The sequence below is a fragment of the Vicia villosa genome, linkage group LG2, assembly GCF_029867415.1.
Source record: "Vicia villosa cultivar HV-30 ecotype Madison, WI linkage group LG2, Vvil1.0, whole genome shotgun sequence".
Taxonomy (NCBI): Eukaryota; Viridiplantae; Streptophyta; class Magnoliopsida; order Fabales; family Fabaceae; genus Vicia; species Vicia villosa.
Window position 1 is genome coordinate 138,739,130 of NC_081181.1, and position 26,694 is coordinate 138,765,823.

At 34.8% G+C, this 26,694-nt stretch overlaps 1 pseudogene; it reads right to left on the reverse strand.

Moving 5' to 3' along the window:
- Positions 1-2,103: 2,103 nt before the first annotated feature.
- On the reverse strand, positions 2,104-4,476 carry LOC131650155 (protein FAR1-RELATED SEQUENCE 11-like; annotated as a pseudogene).
- Between the last annotated feature and the right edge of the window lie 22,218 nt (positions 4,477-26,694).

Consider the following 26,694-nt stretch of genomic DNA (forward strand, 5'->3'; position numbering starts at 1 on the left):
CAAGGCCCAACCGAAACATAAAAACTAATGAAAAATTATAAAATAAAAGACTTAATTTGTTATAAATCCTTGCAGCCACTTGGGCTTGTTCTTGTTCCTAATGGGCCTAGTATCAATATGAAATATGAAGAGTCATTTAGTTGCATCGGTAAGACAAATAAGTTACATTGATAAAATAGAAAACATGACAAAAGCAGTATTTAATTTCCCTTAAAATTTGGAAAGCATGCAAAAATTCCAATGACCACTTTATTTTTATTTTTTTGCTTTCGCACCAGTTTCTACGGAGGCACGTGCACTGACAAAGCGTTGTTTCTGTCAAGAATCGAACTCGATATTTCCCAAATATCATCCTTTGTAGAGACTCGTGCACTCGAGCCCAATCACTTGGTTAATGACCACTTTCTTTTTGGAAGTACCTAAATCAGTCTTGAAAAGTCTCATTCTATTTATTACAAATTAATTTTCACAATAATGATTTCTATTGCCAAATTTTGATATTAGAAGTTTAAACAATTGTTAGTTTGTCATATCACTATATTATGACATGAATAAAACCATAATAATTTCTCATTACGACTATAATTAATTAATAAATAGAAAATTCGAAAACGAAAAATGACAATTAAGGATTAATATAGTTATGGCAGTAATTAATTTTATAATATTAAATGAGGTCAAAAACAATAATGTGATATATTAACAACACAAAAATGAGGAGAAATAAAGACAAATGCATTAGACAAAACTATTATAATGGCAAAAAGTAAAAAAAAAACATATATATCCATTGAAGCTATCATCAAAGAGCAAAGCAAATTTTCCTTTTGCCCATTTGATTTTGTTTGTGTTTTTTCTCTCCCTCATCATGAAAAACAACTTGAAGACAACAACATGATGAACAACAACTTGAGGATGATGAAGAACAACATTCATTTTATTGATTTGTTTTAAATGAATCTCACTCATAGATAACACCATTAATTTACTATCTTTATTCTTCAAATGAAAATCACTCATAGACAATAACATGAAGTACAACAGCTTAAAGATGATGAAAAACAACTTCAGAAGAAAACGATTCATTCATAGCAATAAATGTTAGTATCAAAATTTTACTTTTTTTGGACTGAATATCCCAAACGATTTCTGCTACACGAAACAGATCTACGAACCTCTCTTGTTCATGATAAATCAATATTTTAACATCATGAATTACAAATTGACAATGATGAAGAGCAACATATAAACAAATCGATTCATATACTCAAAAAATTTGAAATTAAAAATGAAGAACTGAAATTTTATCTTTTAAAATTATGCTACACAAACGGATGCAATTGCCTTTGTTTGGTTTATATTTGTTTGGTTTACATGGAGGATTTGTTTAAAAATTATGCTAACAAAAATAATGAATTGAGAAGGTATTGGAAGGGATTGAGATTAAAAGCAGTGCAATTTTCCATGCTTGAGATTAAAAGCATTGCAAGATTAATCATAATTAGGACTGTTGCAATTTAATTGGTTAAGTAGTATAATTACTTATAGGGATATGAAAAATACTCTCAAACTGATTTTGATTAGGATAATTAGGAAATTTTGATTGTAATTAACTTTTATATATTAAATTAAAGTAGATAACACATTGTACACGCGCTTTTAAATTGAAAAACTGAAACTTATTTTGCATACTATATATATGGCATGAATTGAAAAACGGGAAACAATATATAATTACTATAAAAACTAGAAACAATATAAACTACACAAAATATAGAAAACCTCATAATTAATAAATAAAATAAAATATTGCATAAAAATAAATAATACCTAAAAAAACTCAAATAAAAAATTATATTCAATTTAAATAGCAAATACAAATATTAAAATATTTTGATAAAATTAAAAAAAAAAACAAAAACTTAAACAAAATATAATTAAATCTTCATACTTGTGCCACAAATTTCATTTTCTATCCATCCATAATATATCATCAGAATATTCCTGTTAAAATATATATAAACATAAAAATTAATTTTAGTTAGTAACAAATATATCTAATTTTATTAAAATTAGAAATTTTATTTAATAAGAAATTTGTACCTATACTTTTGAAAGTAGAATTGGATTTAAATTTGCATCTTTGCAACTTTTCTTTTTCTTGCTTGTCTTCTCTTTTTCTTTTAGGGGACATGTAACAATGTTAAGTCCTTCACCTTTGCATAATCGACAAGAATTCATGTTATGAGATAACTTTTTTCCACCTTTAATGTGTCTTCGTTTAGGGCGGTCTTTTGTCTTGGAAATTGGAGGACAATGAACAATTTATTGTGATTCAGCTTCATTATTGCAATCCATTATTGATCCTCAACTACTTCATCATCTTCATGTGATTCTTGAAGCCGCCACCGTGATGACAAGTAGTAAGGCGGAATTTCATAACAATCTTTATGAAGAAAAATACTAAGAATGTGGCGACACAATATCCCCCAAAATTCAAATAGTTTGCAACTACATGCAGTTATCTTACCATCCCAAAAGACTTGATGTTTCCTTGTATTATCATCTTTATAGTATTGCAACACCAACACATTATCATTTTCATGATGAATTGAATATTGAATTGAATATTGGATGGACCTTTCAAACTCATCTTGAAACTTCTGAAAAGAAAAACGTGTGAGAACGCTATAAGCTTGTTCTTGTAACGGTGACATCAACTTCATATTTGACCCTTTGCACTTTTCTAACATTATATCGTACTCTTCTTTTTGCTTAATATCATCAATTGTTATATCAACCTGAAATTTATTTAAATATTTTTATACAAAGTTTTAAAAACATTTAGTACTAATATACTTGAAAATAAGTCATACTTGCTTTGCAAAGTCAGTTAAACTTGTGTGAGAATTGATGAATGCGTTAATACTCTTTGATCTTCCTGTGGTTGTCATTCCACCAAAGAAATATTCACGAAGATAAGCGAGTGCCCAATAGTTTCTAATCTCATACAATCCTTTCACATGTTTATTTGTCTGCAAGTTATACTTAGCAACAACTTCTGGTCATTGATGTTCAAATTCTTCACATGTCTCCAACTTACACAATCCATAAAAATCTTAACACCATTGTGCATATTTGTCTCGAAGTACAGCATTAAACCAAGAACTAAACTTAAAGGTTTTTTGTGCCATATACAAAAACTATGTTTTGTTGTTGACATTTCTTTCGATATTGCTTCTTTCATCCACGAATATTGGTCAGTTAATATAGTCCTCGGTGCCTTCTTCATTAAAGCTATAAAAGTCTATAAAAAAGGTTCAAATAAAAAAATTAAATTAAATGGGTCAAATAATAAAACTAAATAGAAAAAAAATCAATAATTACATTCATTAACCAACGAAATGCGGACACTGTTTCATTCTGTAAAAGTGCACATCCAAAAAGTATAGTCTTTCCATGGCTATTCATACCTACACAAATCCCAAACGGCATTTCATAAGAATTTACCTTGTATGTAGTATCAAATACAACAACATCACCATATTTTTTGTACCAATCAAAACAAGAAGTAGGGGACCAAAAAATATGCTCTAGCCTTTTTTCTTCATCAAGTGTATAAGCATATTGAAACTTGGAGTAACTCTTTTTTGCATTCTCACAATACTTTAGAAGATCGATAGCATCACTTCCTTCAACTTTTTTATTGGATTTCAAAAAAAGATTGCGAATGTCCTTTTCAATAAATGGAATATATCCATACTTCACATTATTCTCTAACTCTAAGACACGCATTATTTTTCTAACAGAAAGCCCACCTTCTTTTAATAAGAAAATACGATCATAATCATTTTCTGAGATACTTCGATAAGATGGTAAAAAACGCACCTCTGATTGGGTTAGTAAACCATGATTATGTTCAACAACAAATGTTGTAACTCGCCACTCACTTGGAAATATATCTTGAGATTTTTGTAGTTTAATTCGTAAATGAGCTTTACATTCACACTTTGCTGATTCTCTTTTTCTCTGTTCTTTTGATTGTGCTATGTCTTTCCAAGAAACTCTACCTTCACGATGACAAAAAAAATCACGCCGGCTAATAATTCCATCCTTTTGTTTTATGAATCTACCTTTTCGAATTGAGAACCCATGATGATATGCATATCTCTTGTAAAAAGAAAATGCTTCCTCTTCACTAAGAAAAATTTGACCAATAAAAGGAACCATATTTGTCTCATCACAAACTCCATCTTTATCAATTTCTTCTGAAAAATTATTTATCACAACATTCCTACTTGAAGTTATAAGATTTTAATTCTCCAAAGTTCCAATTTTTTCAACTTCTAACATGTCTTTTTCCATAATATTATGCTCAACATGGTCAACAATTCTTTCTAAATGATCACTCTCTACAGAAATTTCTTCTATTGGATATTCATTCAAATTAAAATTCATTGTATTAATAGCATCCATTTTTTATTATCTACAAATAAAAAATAATATTATAAAAATAAAGTATAAAAATTGAATGTAAGTAGTGAAGAATAAATATACAATTCTACCCAAAAATAAAATCATAATCCACCAAAACAAACACATAAAGATGGATATGATATTAAAAGCAAACAAATAAGTGGGTCTATACTACATATAAGAAAAGAAACTAAATTAGTTAAGTATAGAAAAACATGTACCTGTGGCAGGGCTTCATGGACCTAAAGTCATAGGATGCAACAGTGAAAAGGAAAGAAACACTAATAGTAGTAGTAATAAGGTATATGGATCAGGAAATGAAAAGATAAAAGTGTGATCATGTACCTAGCGCGTAATCTTCTCTTTCATAATTTTTTCTTTAATAATATGTAACGTTTCAATTTTTTCTTTCATTAATAATCTCTTTTTTCTAAACAAATAAGTGGGTCTATACTACATTTAATGCTCCTTAACCAGTGCCCCAGGAGCACCGGATAGCATTGCCCTTTTTTTTATGATAAAAGTAGTAATTTTTGTGAGAAATTTAAAAGTTTGTTTCTGACTTTGGTTTCTATTTTATGATTATTATTATAAACAACATTCAAAAGGGAGACGATAGGGAAATTTGAATTTCAAACTAAACCTCCAATTTAATTACCATTAAATCAATCAAGTCTTATCTTAAATTATATTTTTATCATTTATAATTTTTAGTCATAATTTTTAATTGAAGTGATGATCACATTTAAAATATTAAGTCATATTTTTTAAATGAAGTGAACGATCACATCAAGATGATCACAACTTATCCATCAACTTGATTCCTTTTATGTATATAGATCAATTCAATTGAAATAATTTTAACTAATATTATAACGTGTGTCTTTAATAATGTCTTTTTAAAGACACTTCTTGTCATCACATCTTAACTTTAATGTATATCATATAATGTGGACAACAAAAATAAGTAGAAACATAATCTTAATTGAATTCACAAGTGTCATATATACAATACAAATATTTGTAACGCACATGTATATGCATAGGTCACGCTAAAACATTAACAAATATTTTTTTTCATAAGACTCGTTCTTTTAACAAGACCAACAAATATCTTGGGAGACAAAATTTTAGTTAATTGATCCATTATCATTAGATTTATATCAATGTGTTCAAATAATCGACTACAATTAGTATATATTGCTTCCCCACGAATGAAGGAAAGGGTCTCATAAAACCGATCTCCCAAACGTTAAAGATCTTAACCTCTAAGATGTTATTGAGAGACATCTCATTTATCTTAGAGATGTTTCTAGTATGTTACCATTGGTCACACCTCTTTATGAATGAGTTCACATATTTAAAAAAGTTGGGCCAATAAAGGCCATCTTGGAAAATATTCACCACTGTTGTGTTAGTGCTTTCATGTTTGCCATAGGCGGAAGCATGACAATGAGTCATGATCACTTTCAAATTCTTCTTCCGAGATATGCCTATGGAATATTCCATTAGTGTCTTTCTTAAAAAGTATAGGCTCGTCCCAATAGTGTTTCTTAAGGTCTGGAAGTTTTTTTCTTATGTTGATAATTCATATCTTGAGGTAAGACCCCGATAACTAGGTAGTTAACAATGGCAACATACCATGGTATTTCTTTTTTAAATCAATGCAAACAACTTATTATCTAGGTGTAATACGGTGAATTGACTTTTATATCGAAATGTCGCGGTTAAGCATGAGTCGCCACCGACTTTTATTTTATCCAAATATTAGAAAGGCTAAAAGAACAGAAAAAAACCTTTAAAAGAAATTTTGAGTTCGGGGGGTAATTTATGCAAAGGGAAGGTGTAAGGCACCCTTTGCATCCATGGTTATCCATGGGCTCTTAATTGCTTTGCTCTTTTGAAGAAAAAAATTGTAGAAAAGAAATAAGACTTTAGCTTGTAAATAAGCGTAGCTTTTTGAAGGTTTATGAGAAAGAATATGAAAAAAGTTTTTTAGAGCAAGGCAAAGCAATTAGGGGCAATTACCTTAATAATGTAGAAAATAGTTCTTTTAGCCTTTCAGGGTGAAAGGGTCTATCCATGCCATGAGAGGGCAGGAAGCCTTTCATTTGGAGGTTGAAGGGTCGTCGCATTATCGTTCGCCATAAAACTGTCCCATGCCATAGAGAGGCAGGTAGTCTAAGGGAAGGATCAGAATAGCCTTTCGTAGGCAACCAGAGGATACCTCAGCCTTTCGTAGGCAACTTCCGAGGGTCGAGGTCATATTGGTGTATCGAAGGCAGCATCATTAGGGTCTTATGACCTTTGTATTTATCGAGGCAGCATGGCTGAGGTATCCTCGTATTCGAGGGACATGGCTATTCTGCAAAAACACAAGGCAACAGGCAACAAGGCAACAAGCAACAAGGCAACAAGGCAACAAAGAGGTTACCCCAAAAGCGTGCGTGAGTGAAACAATCACGTGATCAGATTCAGATATTTATCTTATAGTTAGGTGATTCTAATTGAATTAACAAGTTGCACTCCCTAGGGTTACTAACCACAACAATTAATATTAACAATTACGGGGAAGGGAAAGTGAAACCAGCGGGGGGAAGGGAAATTGAAACCAGCGGGATAATAATATTATAGATCTAACACAAGTAATAATCAAGACCAGGGTTTAGGGTTACCGATACTCAAAGCTTTGGCAATTGGGAAACCCTGAAAAAAAAAGTGGAAAAAAATAGAAAGCAAAATAGGGTCAGTGCATTATCAGTTCGGAAGCAAACCTTGCTAACCCTAAAAAATAAAAAGATAAAGAAATTTTAAAATAAATAGATAAATAAATAGGTACTTAGCTTCGAATTTGATCTGATATGGTTGGCGGTCGGAGGAAACCTCGGGGTTAACCCTGAAAAAGGGCAAAGGCAAAGGCAGAAAATAGATGTAAGTGTATGCAGAGTTCTTTATATTTAAAGGGTAAACCTAAAATAAAAGGAAACAAAATAGACTTTAAAATTAAATTGAATACTTAGCTTCGGATTTTGAAGGCGCGTAGTCGGGGTGTATGGGAAGAGCAACCCTGAAAAAGGGCACAGCAAAATAGAAATATTTCAGTGTATTGGAATGTTCGTCGTAAACCCTAATTAGGGTACTGTAGCGGCCGGCCAAAAATATTCGAGCGTTTTCACATTCGAAATACAGAGTCGCCACCAAATTTTATTTATCCCAAAAGGGAAGGGAAAATAATGATAAAACCCACAAAGAAAGATAAAAGGGATAAAATAAATATGATAACCAGATTAGGGTTCGGGAGTCGGTTAAGTAAGGGGAAGGTATTAGCACCCCTTACCTCCATCGTACTCGATGGGACCCATTTAGTTATTCTCGTGATCGATTGTTAGCTTATTATTTACTTGCGTTTTATTATTATAAGAAAGAAACAAAATTAAAGTTTTTTTATTATCGTGCTCGCCAAGACATTTGTGTCTTGTGCCTACGTATTCCCTAGTGCAATGGGAAAGTCAGAGCAATCGTAGTTCGGGATAAAACTACGAATTTTTATTGTTTGATTTTAATGAACGACGTGTGAATCGCTCTTTTATGAAAAAAAGTGTTGCGAACTAAGTTAAAAGGTTTCTTTATGGAATCAAAGCATTCAAACAAAAGCTTAACGGCCATCGTCTAAATGCTTTAGAGCAACTTGTACAAGTACGTACAACCCCCTCTTGATTCATCCACTATAAACCGAAATCGATTTGATAAAAAAAACGTTTTGTAGAGAAAGGTGAGACAAATTGAATTTTAAGGATCTTTAATGGAATCAAAGCATTCAAACAAAAGCTTAACGGCCATCGTCTAAATGCTTTAGAGCAACTTGTACAAGTACGTACAACCCCCTCTTGATTCATCCATTATAGATCAAATTCAATTCGATTATTTTTAAAGAAAACTTTGGAAATTTGGAAACGAGGAAGGAGCATTTTGTTTAAGAAAAGATTTTTGTTTAAGGAAAGACGCTTGGTGTTGACCAAGATTTTTTTAAAATTATGTGAAATGAGAAATAAGATTAATCAAAAAGACTTAGAATTGGACTAAGGTTTATTTGAATGAAAAAGTATTTTTTGAAGTTTTGAAAGATTGAACAATTCTAATAAATACGACAAGATGATATAAGAGAAACTTAAACATACAATCAAAAATCATATTCTAAACAAACTTTAATTTATTCTTGAATTAAAAGGAAAGATCATTTTTTTTAAAATCTATTAACTAAACTAAAAATTAAGTTAAGAATTAAGAAAAGTTGATGGGCTAAAGGGTGTAAGCCCAATTTAATGAAACAAAGGCGTTGGGGGTGTGTTCAGAAAAAATGATGGTGTTACAATTAAAAACACACGGGCTTTAAGGTCTGAGCCCACAAGCTAGAAGCTAGTCTCAATCCAAAAACTACTGGGTCGGATCTGACCCGAAACCCGTCAACTAAAACCGGGTTTGACAAAGGGACAAACCCTAATTTCGAAACGTCTTCCCTCTCTCTCTCGTTACGTCTCCTTGTTAACGACTCAACATGAACAGAAAGCCAAGCTTGCTACCTCTCTCGATTTCAATCAAACAAAAGCAAGCAACAATCAATGTAACCCTTATCCCCAAATGAAACCCTAAAACCCCAATCCAATATTCAGAGATTTACATGGTTACAAGAGGTTAGATAAACAAGGAACAACAAGTTAATATTTACATGCAGAAAACTAAAAAAGAGAAAGAGAGAACGGAGCTACAACCGGGAAGGGCTTTCACGAAGTCTGCTAATCGGTTCTGATTCTCGAGTCCCTTCAGGTACGATCTCCTTATGCTCTTGTTCTTTGTCTCAGTTCCTCCCTCTTTTCATCCTTTCGCTCTGCTGTGTTCTGAGTTTTTGTTTATGTGTTGTACCGTTTGGTTTGTTGTGTCGAACGCGATGGAGCAAAGGGGTTTCGGTGTGGAATGATTTGCGATGAGGATGATGATGAAACAGTTATGAGTCGGGTGAGATCTTTCTAGTTCTTTCTGAGTTCTTTAATCTCTTCCTCTCTCAATATTCTGAAGGGTTTTTTTTTTTTGAATGGAAAATGATGATAGTTTAGGGTGTTATATGAACTGAATATTGTGTGAACTGAGTATTGTGTTCTGAAAATTCGCTTCTGAACAAATTGATGGTTTGTGAATGTTTGGTTATTTGCTGCGGCTAGGGTTTTGCAGATGAGCCTCCTTTTCTTCAATGAAACAGTGTCATATATAGTCTCTAGGTTTGGGAACAATTCTAGGGTTGGATGGATTCAAACTTGGTTTGGAATTATAAAGGGAAATGTTGCAGGCTGCTTTTGTGTAACAGTTTGTATTTTACCATTTTCTTGCAATTTCTGATACTAGCAGCAACATAGTGATAGCAGGGTGGCTGTTTTGTCTTGTTTTGAGGACAGCAAGGTTTTGGACAGGCCATAAAATTGGGCCTTGTGAATTTGTTTGGACGACAGAAATCTTGGCAGCTTTGTCTATTTTCTTAAACTCTTTTGCTAATTTCTTTTGTGAACCAAAACCTAGTTTTGTGATTTGCAATAGGATTGCTTTTAGGCCCATGGTTAATTATGACATTGTATGAGGCCTTTTGTTGATTGAAAACAACTCCCTTGACAAAATTCTGATTCCTTCATCAAACCCTAATGATGAACTTGTGTATCCTCTTGAAAAATTCTTGTTCATATTTATATTTTTGTGGATTCTAACCATTTCTTTCTCTTGTTTCATGTGCAATGACATCCGTGGTAAAGCAATAAGAAGTGTGAATGAAGATTGAAGATTGAAAACTTCAAAAGAAGAAGATTGGAAACAAAAATAGGACTTAGCTTTGTGTAATTTTCATGTTTAGCCCTTTTTTGAGATTTCACTTTGTAACCTGACTTAGAATGAACTTGTAATCCTTATTTGAGAAATTCGATCAATTGTAGCTTCTTGCGGATTGAATGATAAAAAGAAACACTTGAGTAACTCAAAACTTGAATGGCATTTTGTGATTTTGTGATCTTCAAATGGAATTTGAATGAATTTGGCCTCATGTTTAGATTCAAGGATTGTACCTAGATGACAAGTATTCTTTACAACTTAAAGAAGTTATCTTATAAGTTAACTTATAATATCATCAAAAGCGTACAATCTTTATTTTATGAACCCTTGAATCAAACGTTCGCCGCCCTTATACGAAATTGCTACTTAATCTTGAATTCTCAAACGCAAAGAAACATAACTTCACTCTAAACCAATAATCATGATCAAAGATGATTCTTGAATTGATAAATTGGATCAATATATTGATGAAATAAAAACCCTAATTCACGCGAGCCACTGCTCAAGAGAAAAACCAGATGAATCTGTCTTATTTGGTGAGAAAGCCTCAAAACCACCGTGAAACCCTAAATCGTACAAATGTCGTTCATTTGAAATCATATCTTAGTGAATGAATGAATGATATGCAAATGATCTAGTGGAACAAAATGCATGGGTCAAAAATTGGGGTATGACAGATGCCCCTATTTAAGTGTCTTCAAGCCGGAGATATGATGATTGAAGTCTTCGTCTCGACGTGATTGAAGGGACTTAAATATAAGAATACACAATTTTGGACCCTGCAAAGGTGTACATGATATGATATGCATGATGAAAACTAATGGAATAAGATGTCACAAGAGACAAACTACCACTCGGGAAACCAAGTAAAGGACAAAGGAATTCCAAGAGGGAATATTGATCAAACAATCCAATTGGAGAAAGATTGTAACAAAGGGACGTCCAACCCCGCTAGGGAATGGAACCTAACTCCTTTGGAGAAGAGATTACAAATCCACAGGTGAAAAATAGCACACTGATAAAGAAACGAAGGATACACCAACGTTCATTGAAGGCGAACTACCAACTTTTACTGATGGTAAAGAAATTTGAAAATGCAGGAGTGTCTTCATCTGAACACCAATTTTTTGAAGGTGCAGGAATCTTCATCTGGACATCGACTTTTTACTTGAAGATGCAGGAATCTTGTCATCTGAACACCAATTTTTTGAAGGTGCAGGGATCTTCATCTGGACATCGACTTTTTACTTGAAGATGCAGGAATCTTGTCATCTGAATACCAACTTTTACTGAAGGTACAGGAATCTTCATCTGGACATCGACCTTTTACTTGAAGATACAGGAATCTTGTCATCTGAATACCAACTTTCACTGAAGGTACAGGAATCTTCATCTGGACATCGACTTTTTACTTGAGGATGCAGGGATCTTGTCATCTGAATACCAACTTTCACTGAAGGTACAGGAATCTTCATCTGGACATCGACTTTTTACCTGAAGATGCAGGAATCTTGTCATCTGGATACCAACTTTTACTGAAGGTACAGGAATCTTCATCTGGACATCGACTTTTTACTTGAAGATGAATCTTGTCATCTGAATACCAACTTTTACTGAAGGTACAGGAATCTTCATCTGGACATCGACCTTTTACTTGAAGATGCAGGGATCATGTCATCTGGATACCAACTTTCACTGAAGGTACAGGAATCTTCATCTGGACATCGACTCTCACTTGAGGATGCAGGAATCTTGTCATCTGAATACCAACTTTATCTGAAGGTACAGGAATCTTCATCTGGACATCGACTTTTCCTTGAAGATGCAGGAATCTTGTCATCTGGATACCAACTTTTACTGAAGGCACAGGAATCTTCATCTGGACATCGACTCTCACTTGAGGATGCAGGGATCTCTTCATCAAAGGTGTAAAGTAAATACACTTTTGATCCAAATTTCATTGGTTTGAGAGGTCTAAATGATTAGAGACAAAAATCAGTCCAGGAATAAGCTGGAGAGAATCGGTCAACCAAGACTCTTCCTCATGAGGAATAATCTCATCTAAGGATTTATCCTATCCAAAATGGAAAGGAAAGCTAAAGAAAAACACTCCCACGAGGGATAAACTCAGTGGGGAATTTAGAAAGTATATACACTTTTCTACTTAGGGAAGACGCATATCATTTGGAGATAGACACAACTTAATGAAGTAGGCCAAAAAGAAACGTCGAGAAATGTGTATGCACAAGAATAATGTAGGTATGGATGATGTAGTCATGAATAAATGCATGTCATGTATATGCTGACAAAACTGACGAAGATATATGTACTGGCGATGACCGAAATTTCATATCACAATTAAGTACTCGGCGAGCCTCATTGGGGATGACAAAAGTCACTGATGGAGAAAAATTTTGCTATCACACTTGAATCTCTTGATGGGATGGTAACACACATTTGGAGCAAAGTTTGTAGTCCAACCTCCTAATATTAATAATCATGAACTCCACCTTGAAAGAGAGGGAAACAAACTTTAGGGATCACTGGGGATCATTCAAATTCAGTGTTCAATTAGGGGACATTAAATCACACATCCCAAACCCACTATATGCGAATATCTGCAAACCATGCCATGATGATAGCCTGTTTTGAGTGACCACTCGGCTCTGTACTCGGTTATTTAATCATTCCCTTTTGTGTTCATAAACTGAAAGAAAAACCTTTCGTCGTCATTTTAAGAACATGATTACACTTGGAGAGATTTTGTCGAACCCCAACGTAACTGCCCCTGACTGCACGATTTATTAGAAGAAAACATCTTAAGAGGATTATTACAGAAAACCTGGAATCCAAAAATGCCCCAATATCTTTAAACTCTTGGAGAGATTCGTCGAATCTCGACGTGACTGCCCCAGATTGACTGTATTTGGCACAACGGAATCTTCAAACTTCACCCCATAATGGTAAACAAACTGTGAAAGCATCACTTGGGAAAGCAACCTTCCCATGCTTAAAGTCTTCAGGTAACATGCCCCTGGATGTGATCATTCTTTGAAATGATTCTCCAAATTCTCAATAGAGTTTCAGACCTCAAAAGATTAAGTTCAATCATTGATGCTTATATGTAATCTTCCTTAATATCAAGCAATGTTAGCAAGCAAAAAAAATGTTTATGTTGAGAATGATAATTCTAATGCAACATTCATGTAAGTCTTGAAGTTTTTATTGAATAGATGCCATAACACTTTGTGAATGAATCACTGGTTAAGATGCGTCATTGATTTTTGAAAGACATCATGCATAAGTGATACCAACACTGATCTTTACACAACTCATGGGAGTCAGAAAACACTATCTTATCAAAGTACGCTTTCGAAATAAACCTTGCTTCAATTAGGACTTTTGAGGGTTGTAACGTGGTTTGGTTCACGGTTTTCAAAAAAAGATTTAAAGGCTCGAAGTTTATTTGTCCCCACCCATTCTCCGTGATGTTCTCCAATCCTACAATCAGTTAATTTAACATGAGCATTATCCTTTTAAAAGGACTTTGTGACAGTTAAGGAACCAATGAAATTTTTTGAGTAACAGTCACCTCTTTTCCTCATAGTCACACGAATATGTTCTTTTGATTAGGATTTATACTTTGCATTCCTTTCTCGTCACTTTTCGTGTTTGCTTTCCCTAACTTTTGCCTGGACATATTCTTTTGAATGAATTGACGGTCCAGCGGGATGCCCTAATTTTTGCCTAAGTCATTTATTTTCAATTTACTGACTTAGCGGGCTTTTCTCTTTTTTACTTTTTTTTTGAACAAATCGTGTGATCATAAGTCATTTTGACTTGTGGAGAATATTGTGACCGACTCAATCTTTGGTAGATGAGGGATAACCATTTTAGTTGGTCCTTAGGTGTACACTTTTTGAACTTTGAACGCTCATAATTAACTGAAGACTACCCTGCCCCAGGTTAAAATTTTGAGGGTTATTTATTTATTTTTTAGAAAAGAAACTCCTACTTCAAAGCTCAAAAGGGGTTAACAAGGGATTATCTTCCTTATATCTCCAGTGTTTGGGAATTTGAAACAATGCCTTACATCATCAGCAGGGTTTTATTCAAAATAATACAACCAGAAACTTTTTTTTTTAATTTCATCATCCTCCCATCAAGAGTTGCATAGGCAAAAAGGAAAGTTGGTATCATAATGCAAAAAAAACATTTTATGAGTGAATACAAATGGACTACTTCAAGACAAACATACTCATTGTATTATCATTATCATTCAAAAACAAACAAGTTCTTACATACAAGCAAAGCATTATCAATCATTAAAGATTACAAAAATAAAAAGCAGAAGTGAACTAATCATCCGAGAAGACTCTCTCCATTTGGACTTGTGTTTTAAGGAACATCCTTAACTTCCAGGCATCCATTAACCATGCCTTCATCCCTACTTAGGCAAATAATCTGAGCATTAGGTCCATGCTTCCTTAAAAAGACACAATACCACTCTTGATCAATTTTTGCACTTCATCTCTTAAAGTAATCATCTCCTTTCGAAGTTCACAAATCTCTTGCTCAATATTTTCCATTTTTCTCTTAGCTCGAGTATTGTACTGATGAGACAACTTGATTTATGAAGACCAAGAGACGAAAAAAACTTTGGATAATTCTTAAAAAGCAAGACCAAATGCAACATGACGCATGATATGCAAAATGCTGGTTTTATTTGACTTTCAAGGAACTCAAGATATTGAATTCTTAACATAAAAGCATGAAGAGAGAAAGTAGATCCAAAATTAGATCAAAGCGTCGATCGAGTTATCATCAAAATTAATCATCCATTTTGATGGATTAGGGTTTTCACCCCATCAACACCCAAGATCCATTAAGTTTGATGAAACCTATGATGTTCACAAATAAAGACCTCTAAGTTCCTTGAAAATCAAGTGAAAAACTGTTTTTATGGATGCATGAATTTATGATTCACAGGTAGTAGATTTCAAATCAATTGGATAGAGAAAGATTCTGATTACTTGGCACAGAGTCTAAGGTTTTTATGTTGGAAAGGTTCTAGACACGGTTCTCAGAGTTACAAACTTCTTTTGAAAACTCAATCATCTAGTAAATAACTTACCATCCAACTACGTTTTCAAATGAAGCCTATTCTGAGTGTGGTTTTCGCACTTACCCACAGTAATAGTTACGTTACGCAAGTTGGGCGCGAAACCACCATTTCCTAAAAGTCATGGTTTAGGGTTTTTCTAAAGGTCCCTAGAGTCGGCGGTCCAAATTGAAAACATCATAGCCCAAGTAAATAACTTACTTAGTCACAGACGTCTCCTCAAAGGACCTACTCCAGGCGGGGTTTTAGTACCTCCCACTTGACACTACGTCAAGCAAGTTTAATACTAGACCACCATCTTATCTTACGTGTCACTCGAGCTCGGGTGTAGAGCTTTTTCTCACATGCGCCAATAATCAAGAGATTCCGACCATAATAATGAGAAACCAAACAAAGATATAATAAAGACAATAAATAAGCAAGTAAATAAAATTAGCAAATATCACAAAAAAAACTAAACTAGGGTTGACTCTCTTAAGTAATTTCCCCAGCAGAGTCGCCAGCCGTAGCGGCCGGCCAAAAATATTCGAGCGTTTTCACATTCGAAATACAGAGTCGCCACCAAATTTTATTTATCCCAAAAGGGAAGGGAAAATAATGATAAAACCCACAAAGAAAGATAAAAGGGATAAAATAAATATGATAACCAGATTAGGGTTCGGGAGTCGGTTAAGTAAGGGGAAGGTATTAGCACCCCTTACCTCCATCGTACTCGATGGGACCCATTTAGTTATTCTCGTGATCGATTGTTAGCTTATTATTTACTTGCGTTTTATTATTATAAGAAAGAAACAAAATTAAAGTTTTTTTATTATCGTGCTCGCCAAGACATTTGTGTCTTGTGCCTACGTATTCCCTAGTGCAATGGGAAAGTCAGAGCAATCGTAGTTCGGGATAAAACTACGAATTTTTGTTGTTTGATTTTAATGAACGACGTGTGAATCGCTCTTTTATGAAAAAAAGTGTTGCGAACTAAGTTAAAAGGTTTCTTTATGGAATCAAAGCATTCAAACAAAAGCTTAACGGCCATCGTCTAAATGCTTTAGAGCAACTTGTACAAGTACGTACAACCCCCTCTTGATTCATCCACTATAAACCGAAATCGATTTGATAAAAAAAACGTTTTGTAGAGAAAGGTGAGACAAATTGAATTTTAAGGATCTTTAATGGAATCAAAGCATTCAAACAAAAGCTTAACGGCCATCGTCTAAATGCTTTAGAGCAACTTGTACAAGTACGTACAACCCCCTCTTGATTCATCCATTATAGATCAAATTCAATTCGATTATTTTTAAAGAAAACTTTGGAAATTTGGAAACGAGGAAGGAGCATTTTGTTTAAGAAAAGATTTTTGTTTAAGGAAAGACGCTTGGTGTTGACCAAGATTTTTTTAAAATTATGTGAAATGAGAAATAAGATTAATCAAAAAGACTTAGAATTGGACTAAGGTTTATTTGAATGAAAAAGTATTTTTTGAAGTTTTGAAAGATTGAACAATTCTAATAAATACGACAAGATGATATAAGAGAAACTTAAACATACAATCAAAAATCATATTCTAAACAAACTTTAATTTATTCTTGAATTAAAAGGAAAGATCATTTTTTTTAAAATCTATTAACTAAACTAAAAATTAAGTTAAGAATTAAGAAAAGTTGATGGGCTAAAGGGTGTAAGCCCAATTTAATGAAACAAAGGCGCTGGGGGTGTGTTCAGAAAAAATGATGGTGTTACAATTAAAAACACACGGGCTTTAAGGTCTGAGCCCACAAGCTAGAAGCTAGTCTCAATCCAAAAACTACTGGGTCGGATCTGACCCGAAACCCGTCAACAAAAACCGGGTTTGACAAAGGGACAAACCCTAATTTCGAAACGTCTTCCCTCTCTCTCTCGTTACGTCTCCTTGTTAACGACTCAACATGAACAGAAAGCCAAGCTTGCTACCTCTCTCGATTTCAATCAAACAAAAGCAAGCAACAATCAATGTAACCCTTATCCCCAAATGAAACCCTAAAACCCCAATCCAATATTCAGAGATTTACATGGTTACAAGAGGTTAGATAAACAAGGAACAACAAGTTAATATTTACATGCAGAAAACTAAAAAAGAGAAAGAGAGAACGGAGCTACAACCGGGAAGGGCTTTCACGAAGTCTGCTAATCGGTTCTGATTCTCGAGTCCCTTCAGGTACGATCTCCTTATGCTCTTGTTCTTCGTCTCAGTTCCTCCCTCTTTTCATCCTTTCGCTCTGCTGTGTTCTGAGTTTTTGTTTATGTGTTGTACCGTTTGGTTTGTTGTGTCGAACGCGATGGAGCAAAGGGGTTTCGGTGTGGAATGATTTGCGATGAGGATGATGATGAAACAGTTATGAGTCGGGTGAGATCTTTCTAGTTCTTTCTGAGTTCTTTAATCTCTTCCTCTCTCAATATTCTGAAGGGTTTTTTTTTTTTTGAATGGAAAATGATGATAGTTTAGGGTGTTATATGAACTGAATATTGTGTGAACTGAGTATTGTGTTCTGAAAATTCGCTTCTGAACAAATTGATGGTTTGTGAATGTTTGGTTATTTGCTGCGGCTAGGGTTTTGCAGATGAGCCTCCTTTTCTTCAATGAAACAGTGTCATATATAGTCTCTAGGTTTGGGAACAATTCTAGGGTTGGATGGATTCAAACTTGGTTTGGAATTATAAAGGGAAATGCTGCAGGCTGCTTTTGTGTAACAGTTTGTATTTTACCATTTTCTTGCAATTTCTGATACTAGCAGCAACATAGTGATAGCAGGGTGGCTGTTTTGTCTTGTTTTGAGGACAACAAGGTTTTGGACAGGCCATAAAATTGGGCCTTGTGAATTTGTTTGGACGACAGAAATCTTGGCAGCTTTGTCTATTTTCTTAAACTCTTTTGCTAATTTCTTTTGTGAACCAAAACCTAGTTTTGTGATTTGCAATAGGATTGCTTTTAGGCCCATGGTTAATTATGACATTGTATGAGGCCTTTTGTTGATTGAAAACAACTCCCTTGACAAAATTCTGATTCCTTCATCAAACCCTAATGATGAACTTGTGTATCCTCTTGAAAAATTCTTGTTCATATTTATATTTTTGTGGATTCTAACCATTTCTTTCTCTTGTTTCATGTGCAATGACATCCGTGGTAAAGCAATAAGAAGTGTGAATGAAGATTGAAGATTGAAAACTTCAAAAGAAGAAGATTGGAAACAAAAATAGGACTTAGCTTTGTGTAATTTTCATGTTTAGCCCTTTTTTGAGATTTCACTTTGTAACCTGACTTAGAATGAACTTGTAATCCTTATTTGAGAAATTCGATCAATTGTAGCTTCTTGCGGATTGAATGATAAAAAGAAACACTTGAGTAACTCAAAACTTGAATGGCATTTTGTGATTTTGTGATCTTCAAATGGAATTTGAATGAATTTGGCCTCATGTTTAGATTCAAGGATTGTACCTAGATGACAAGTATTCTTTACAACTTAAAGAAGTTATCTTATAAGTTAACTTATAATATCATCAAAAGCGTACAATCTTTATTTTATGAACCCTTGAATCAAACGTTCGCCGCCCTTATACGAAATTGCTACTTAATCTTGAATTCTCAAACGCAAAGAAACATAACTTCACTCTAAACCAATAATCATGATCAAAGATGATTCTTGAATTGATAAATTGGATCAATATATTGATGAAATAAAAACCCTAATTCACGCGAGCCACTGCTCAAGAGAAAAACCAGATGAATCTGTCTTATTTGGTGAGAAAGCCTCAAAACCACCGTGAAACCCTAAATCGTCCAAATGTCGTTCATTTGAAATCATATCTTAGTGAATGAATGAATGATATGCAAATGATCTAGTGGAACAAAATGCATGGGTCAAAAATTGGGGTATGACAGGTACAAGTTAACCATGGTTAATAAAATAATAAACTAATTAAAATAATACCAAAGCTAACAGAGAGAAATCGAGAGTTCGAATCATTATATCAATTAAATAATTATTGGACATAATCCTAATTATTTAATTGATAAAAAATTTATTTGAAAATAATATTGAATTTTAAATAACAAATATGAATAAAATTGTAGAAAGTCGAACTTTCGATAAATGAATAATTATGATTTTATTATAATACATAAATTATTTGTATAAAAAAAATTAAGAAAACTATAATAATAAAAGAAAAAAAGAAAAAAAGAAATAATAAAAAAAGCATTTATGCAAAATAAAACAATAAGACACTTAGCTTCTTTTTTGGTTTTTGATCTGGTGTGTTAAGTCTTGGAGGTCTATGGTGAGGCCCCATTGTTGTTCCATCTGATCGGAGCTTGTTGGAGATCTAACGATCCAGGACTGAGGACGCACCATGGTCATATGGGAGATGTAGCATCAGATTTATAGGACAATGGAAACAAACAAATCGACAAAATATAGGTCGCTGGTCACGCTCGGACCAGTGACCTGGGAGTGTAGCACGCATACGCCTAGCCACTGAGCCATCTTCAATTCGCTGTTAACAAGGCAACCGAATAACATAATATATTAAAAATAAAGTCGTTCAGTATTTCAAACCAAAACTCGCGCGCGACTTGCTGGGGGTCTTCTTCTTCGTATGCTCTGTAAGTTTTGCTACGGAACAGACGCGATTTTGCTGCAGTTTAGAACGTGGCTAACACCTGCAAACTAAAAAATCACAGAACACACGACATAAACTTGTTATGAGATCATGTACCGATCGGATGTGATCTCCTGAACGTGAATATGCCCTTAGTTTCGTCTAATTTCAACTGTTTCGCAAAGCCCCAATTCGAAAGCTGTGAACCCTAGCCATGGTGAAATCTCCCTCCTGTACTCAAACTCCAATTGAACCATACAAAAAGCTTCGAAATAACATCAATAACAAGAATATACACGCAAATTTCATTCATTATGCATAAATAATCGAAAACGATTTTAAGTTAAAGGGACCAAACCGTAACCGTGTACGTGATGATTCTGAGCGCTTGAGACCTTGGGAAGTATCCAGATAGTTTCAAGGAACACCAAAGAATGGATTGCAATCTTCAAATCCCCTCGAATTGCCTTCAATCCTTGAATCCGAATCTCATCTTTCCTTGACTTTTTGAAGCTTTTGTGAGGGTCTTGGAAGCCAGCAATTTTCGTCCCCTTGCATTAGGATAGCCTCAGGTACTTATAGAGGTGAGAATAGGTTAACAAAATTGAAAGAAATCTCCTTGAATCAATGATTTGCAATCTTTGGAAATTTGATTGAGAATTTTATTAAAACTTGCTAAAATTGGTCTAAATCCAATCTTCTCTTGTCAACCTCTTTTTTTCACGAAATTATATCAAATCTAAGACCTTAATGTGATTAAAAAAGATTAAAAATAGACCAAAGTAAATCTTTTATATTTCCCTTCCAAATATTTGATTAAATTGATCTTTTTAATAAATAAAAATTCATATAAAATCAAATAATCATCAATAATTCATGGCATTGGATATGGACCCCATTGGCAACATGTGGGACAAGATTGGATCAAAATATATTGGGCTCCTTTGCAAAAAATCCAAATTCTTTCACATTTTTCCCTCCAAAATAGTCCAACTTTGACAAGGCCTATCTCTCTCAATTTTTGAGATATGGAAGTGTTCTAGGACTTTTTAGAAACCTTAGAGAGTCCTCTAACCAGTGTCTTTGGTCTCATATCAAAATGATTTTCCATGCTCCTTGTGTGTCCTTTTGAAAAAATGACTTTTTGTTAACTTTTGGAAAGGACCTATAATGTTTTAGTCCATATCTCTCAAATGAAGCATTTCTAGACTAGGTATGTGAGAGACAAATTTGTAGAGAATTCAATTTATTTCAAAATGAACTTTGGATGGAAAATTTCTGATGTTCCATGTGAGAGTTATGGCTGGTCAAAGTTCAGTTGACTTTTCCTATACAAACCCTAATTTAGAAACTTTTTGATTTGTTGATTTTTGATCTTTCCTTGATGAACCATGATCAATTATTGATCAAATGGTGAATGGTACTTCAATATGAGGATCTTTGACAAAAAATCAGGAGTTTTGACTTTACTTTGACCACAGTTGACTTTTAGGTTAACTTAGTCGACTGTTGACTTTCTGGACAATTGAGTAACCAATCCTTTGAATTGAGACTTGATACTTGTTATAGAGGTAATGTGAAATATATTGAGCCACATAGGATGCCTTGGAGCCATTGATTCACTAATCTTCCTTTGAATAAACCAAACCCTAGTTTCTGAGCCTTGTCTAGGAGAGTGTGTCTTGGAGCTTTGTGTATTGATTTGAATTTGAATAGGAGAAATAGTATGGGCAAATTTTGGGGTATGACAGCTGCCCCTGTTCAATTATCTTAAACCTGAAGATGTAGAGTGGTTTGTATGCCAGTCGGTATCTGAAGGTGGAAGATGATTGAACACTAGAATACCAATAAATTTGCCCTAGCGGAAGTAGGGACTTTTGTCGGAGATGGGCTTGAAGATGCCATCCAGGTGTTTGGAGAAGATGTTTGATGGAGATGGGCTTGAAGATGCCATCCGACTTGATATACTTGAGAGCCAGAATGTGTCGTACGTTAGACTGTTTTTGGGGAATAGACTTAGGTTGAGTCGTACGTTAGACTAGGTCTAGTTTGCATTAGCAGATGTCTGGAAAACCGTGCGTTAGGTCGAAGAATAAATCGTGCGTTAGACTATTCTCAACTGCATCCTCAGATGTCTGGAAAACCGTACGTTAGGTCGAAGAATAAATCGTGCGATAGACTATTCTCAATTGCATCCTCAAATGTCTGGAAAACCGTGCGTTAGGTCGAAGAATAAATCGTGCGTTAGACTATTCTCAATTGCATCCTCATATGTCTGGAAAACTGTGCGTTAGGTCGAAGAATAAATCGTGCGTTAGACTATTCTCAATTGCATCCTCGGATGTCTGGAAAACCGTGCGTTAGGTTATTGAATAAGTCGTGCGTTAGACTAATCTAATTTGCATCCTCATATGTCTGGAAAACCGTGCGTTAGGTCGAAGAATAAATCGTGCGTTAGACTATTCTCAATTGCATCCTTAGATGTCTGGAAAACTATGTGTTAGGTTGATGAATAAGTCGTGCGTTAGACTATTCCAATTTGCATCCTCAGATGTCTGGGAAACCGAGCGTTAGGTTGATGAATAAGTCGTGCGTTAGACTAATCCGATTTGCATCCGTAGATGTCTAGAGGGCCGTGCGTTAGGCTTTGCTTTGAATAAGGTTCGAACCTTTGTAATGTACCTGTCACATATTCACTTGGTAACAATGTCAGTTTTATGCAATGTTTATGATGTATGTAATGAATGATATGGAGTTCTCAAAAATGAATGGGACGCTTTGTATGTTATGCATGAATTATAACCGCATGCAATGTATGAATATGCATGTGATGTATATGATGTATGGCTATGATTTATGTTACTCGAAGCATCTTGATTGAGAAGATAAATCTCTATGTCATTGTGAGTTTGATGTTTTGATCTTTTCTTGGAGATGCTTAGCTGGGGATTTATGATTTCTGCTTGGGGATGAATAGTAACTTGATGTACCCTGATTGGGGATTAGAGATATTAATAAACCATGTTGCAGAAGAGCAAAGTGTTGGAGAACCGATAGTGTTGAAGATGTAAACTCTGTTGGGGAGCCATGTCTTTGTCGGGATGAGAGCATTTGAAGATATCTTCTTAATGATTACTCTTTGGGGATATGACCTGGTGAACCCGGCTCTGTGGGGAGACATGGATGTCTCGAAAGTTGCCCCCAGTATTATAGTAACTACCATTCCTGGATTTGATTCGGACACACCGCCGAGTATTGATCAAGATGTCAAACTAGACTTGCGTAGATTTTCCCCTGCTAGTAGAGACTTTGAAAAGATTCGCCTCGCGAGGATATTATGATATGTACACTATGGGCGGCATGCCCCTAGTAGTCATAGGCCAAAGACAATATCCCATGTTGGTTAGGAAGTAGCTTCAGATCGATTTGGGTGCATGCCCCTGATTGTTTTGGCATCCTTGAGAGATTCTCGGAATCTTGACTTGATTGCCCCAGATTGATCGGGAAATAGTTTGAAACCTACCTGGGATGTATGCCTTTGACTGTTTGACATTTGAGAGATTCTTCGAATCTTGACTTAATTGCCCCAGATTGATTGAGCAAAACGTGCCATGTCCCTTGTATACATAGGAGACATTGTTTCTTGGAGTAATCTTGTCTATCGGGATAACTTCCAGTCATTAGTTGTACCCTGTGCAAATTCTTTCTGATGCTAACATTTGAAATTATGTAGCAAAATATGTTTAATAATGAATTCATGAGATGCAATGCATATGTCTGTCTTGAGTTTGTTGAAAATCATTGAAACTGGATATGTAAAAGCATGATGTTTATAAAAACATGATGTTTGTAAAAAACGAAGTGTCAACTCAGCATTTGTGGTAAACCTTAAGGAGTCGAGATACCTTTTTTGGTGACAGTATGCTTTCGAACTAACCATGCTTCTATTAGGACTTTCAAGGGTTGTAACGTGGCTTGGTTCACGGTTTAAGAAACAAAGGATAAAGGCTCAAAATTTGATTGTACCCACCCTTCTTCGTGATGATCTTCGGTCCTAAGCTCAGTTAATTCCACTTATGCATTTAGGTTCCAAGAGACTTTAGGATTTGCACCTTTGATAATGATGATGGTTCATAAGCAAAGAGAACTTTTGAGATGGCACTCACTTCTTCCTTTTGGTAGTCACAACATTGTGTTGTTCAGGAATTTATTGACTTCTCTTTTTTCATCTTTTGATATCCCTAACTTTTGCCTGAACTGTCTATTTTGAGCTTACAGTCAGCGGGATGCCTTGATTTTTGCCTAAGTCTTCTTTTTGATTTTTTGACTTAGCAGGCTTTTCTTTGTATATGGGTTTTTTTTCATCATTTTTGTTTTTGAAAGATATTGTCTTCCTTGCTTAATGATTGATGAACCATCGTTGGCTTTTGATTGACATCTCCAACACTTCTTTGATGTGTGCGGATGAACGCTTGTGATTGAAACCTTTATTGAAAAGTGTACCAAACGATTCTCTTAAAATAGAATGCACAGCCAAATTAACTGAGAACTACCCTGCCCCAGGTTATGATCAAGGGTTTTAATTTGTTCAAGAAAGAAACTTCTACTTCTTAGGCTCAAAGGGGTTGACGAGGGATTAACATCCTTATATCTCCACTGTTTAGGAATTGAAACAATGCCTGTACATCATCAGCATAGTCCGTTCAAAAGCATACTGTATGAGGTTGCGGTATCGTTTTCGTCATCCTCCCTCAAAAGGTATACAACCTTAGCAGGAGTTGAGTATCATAAAAACATATGCAAAGTAAAGATGCAGTTCAAATGAGTGATAGCGAAATAATTAATTCAAGACAAGCATATGCAATGCACTGATGATGATTATTAAAACAGATAATGTCTATCATAAGTCGAATGTTTAAACAAACAGAAAAAGAGATTGCAACTGAAAGTAAAGCTAATGATTAAAAGTCCATCCACTTAGACATTAATCAGTCTTATAGTGATTAGGCATGTGAGTAGTGATCACTACAGGAGTTTTTGGATGGTTGAATTCAATTTCACCAGCATCGATCATGTCTTGGATCTTATTCTTCAATGTCTAGCAGTTATTTGTATCATGACCAGGACTATCAGAGTGGTATGCACACCTCATATTAGGATTATAGCTACGAGCGGAAGTATTAGGATTCTTAGGGGGATCCTTTAAAGTGATCAACTCCGACTTCAGTAGGTGTTGTAATGCTTGAGCCAGTGACATATTGATCTTTGTGAATTGACGCTTAGGTGTATCTGACTTGTGTCTTTGTTGTGGAACTGGTGTAGAGATCAGAATTGTCCCCACAGATTGGTTGTGATCATTGCGACCTTTCCGATTGTACACAGCATTAGCCATATGAGGTTCCTTAGGTGAGTTGAAGTCAATGATCTTGTCGTCGATTAAATCTTGGATCTTATGCTTCAACGGTCCACAATCCTCTGTATCGTGACCAGGACTATTCGAATGATAGGCACATCTCGCATGATACTTGTACCCAGGAGCAAGGTTTGTAGGAAATGAATATGGAGGTAGTAGAGTTATCAAGTTCTGGTTGAACAGTCGTTGCAGAATTTGAGGCAATGGCATGTGCAATGGAGTGAACTTTGCTGCGTATGTTGATCCTTTTTCTTTTGGGTTAACAAGGTTTTTCAATTCGTCTTGCCCCTTGGCCAGGTTCAGAATTAGAACTTTGGAACCGGATATTCTGAGCCTGAAGATTTTTGACTGATTGCTCGAGATCCATGATGCTGAAATAAACAGCGAGGAAGGATGAGAGACCTATTGTGAGAAACCTGCTATGCGATGTTATGAATGCAGATGCTGTAACACCCGTATAATTTTATTATTAATTTAAATTGGATATTTAATTAATAATTGGAATTATTAAGAATTTTGTGGAAATAATAGAAATAATGGTTGATGGCATTTGGGCCATGTGAGAGATTAGTAAGAAGAGGGGGGTGTGGTGTAGTAAAGCCCTTACTCATTTAATATTATTTTTCATAAAATAATCAGAATTGGGAATTGGGAAAGAAAGAACGTGAAAGAACAGAATTGGGAACAAGGAACGTGAAGGAGAACTGTAGAGGGAGAGACCAAGAACCAAGACTTTTATCTGAGGTAAGGGGAGACTCTCCGTTTAATCTCTTTTATCGTATTATGGGTGATAGTATGGATTAGGAGTATGATCGGATCCATTGATTCTATATTCTGAATTTTCATCTGTGTTCATCATTGAATTTGGACTGTTAGTCCCTAACAACTGATAGATTTAGGGTATGATGAATGAAATTGATTATGGGATCATATACTATGGTTATGGGCGAATTCGTATGCTGTTTAGATGTGATTTTTCTGGTTTTTAGACTCAAAATCGTGGACTGGTATGAGTAAAAACGAATGGGTTTTGGACTGTTACGAATTTTGCAGGTTCTGGGCATTTTCTGGTGTTTCGCGTATGAAACAGTGCCATACGCGTATGGGATGAGGTCATACGCGTATGGGGGACACTCCCAATGGGCTATACGCGTATGATACGCAGTTGCCCTGTCCCAAATACCAC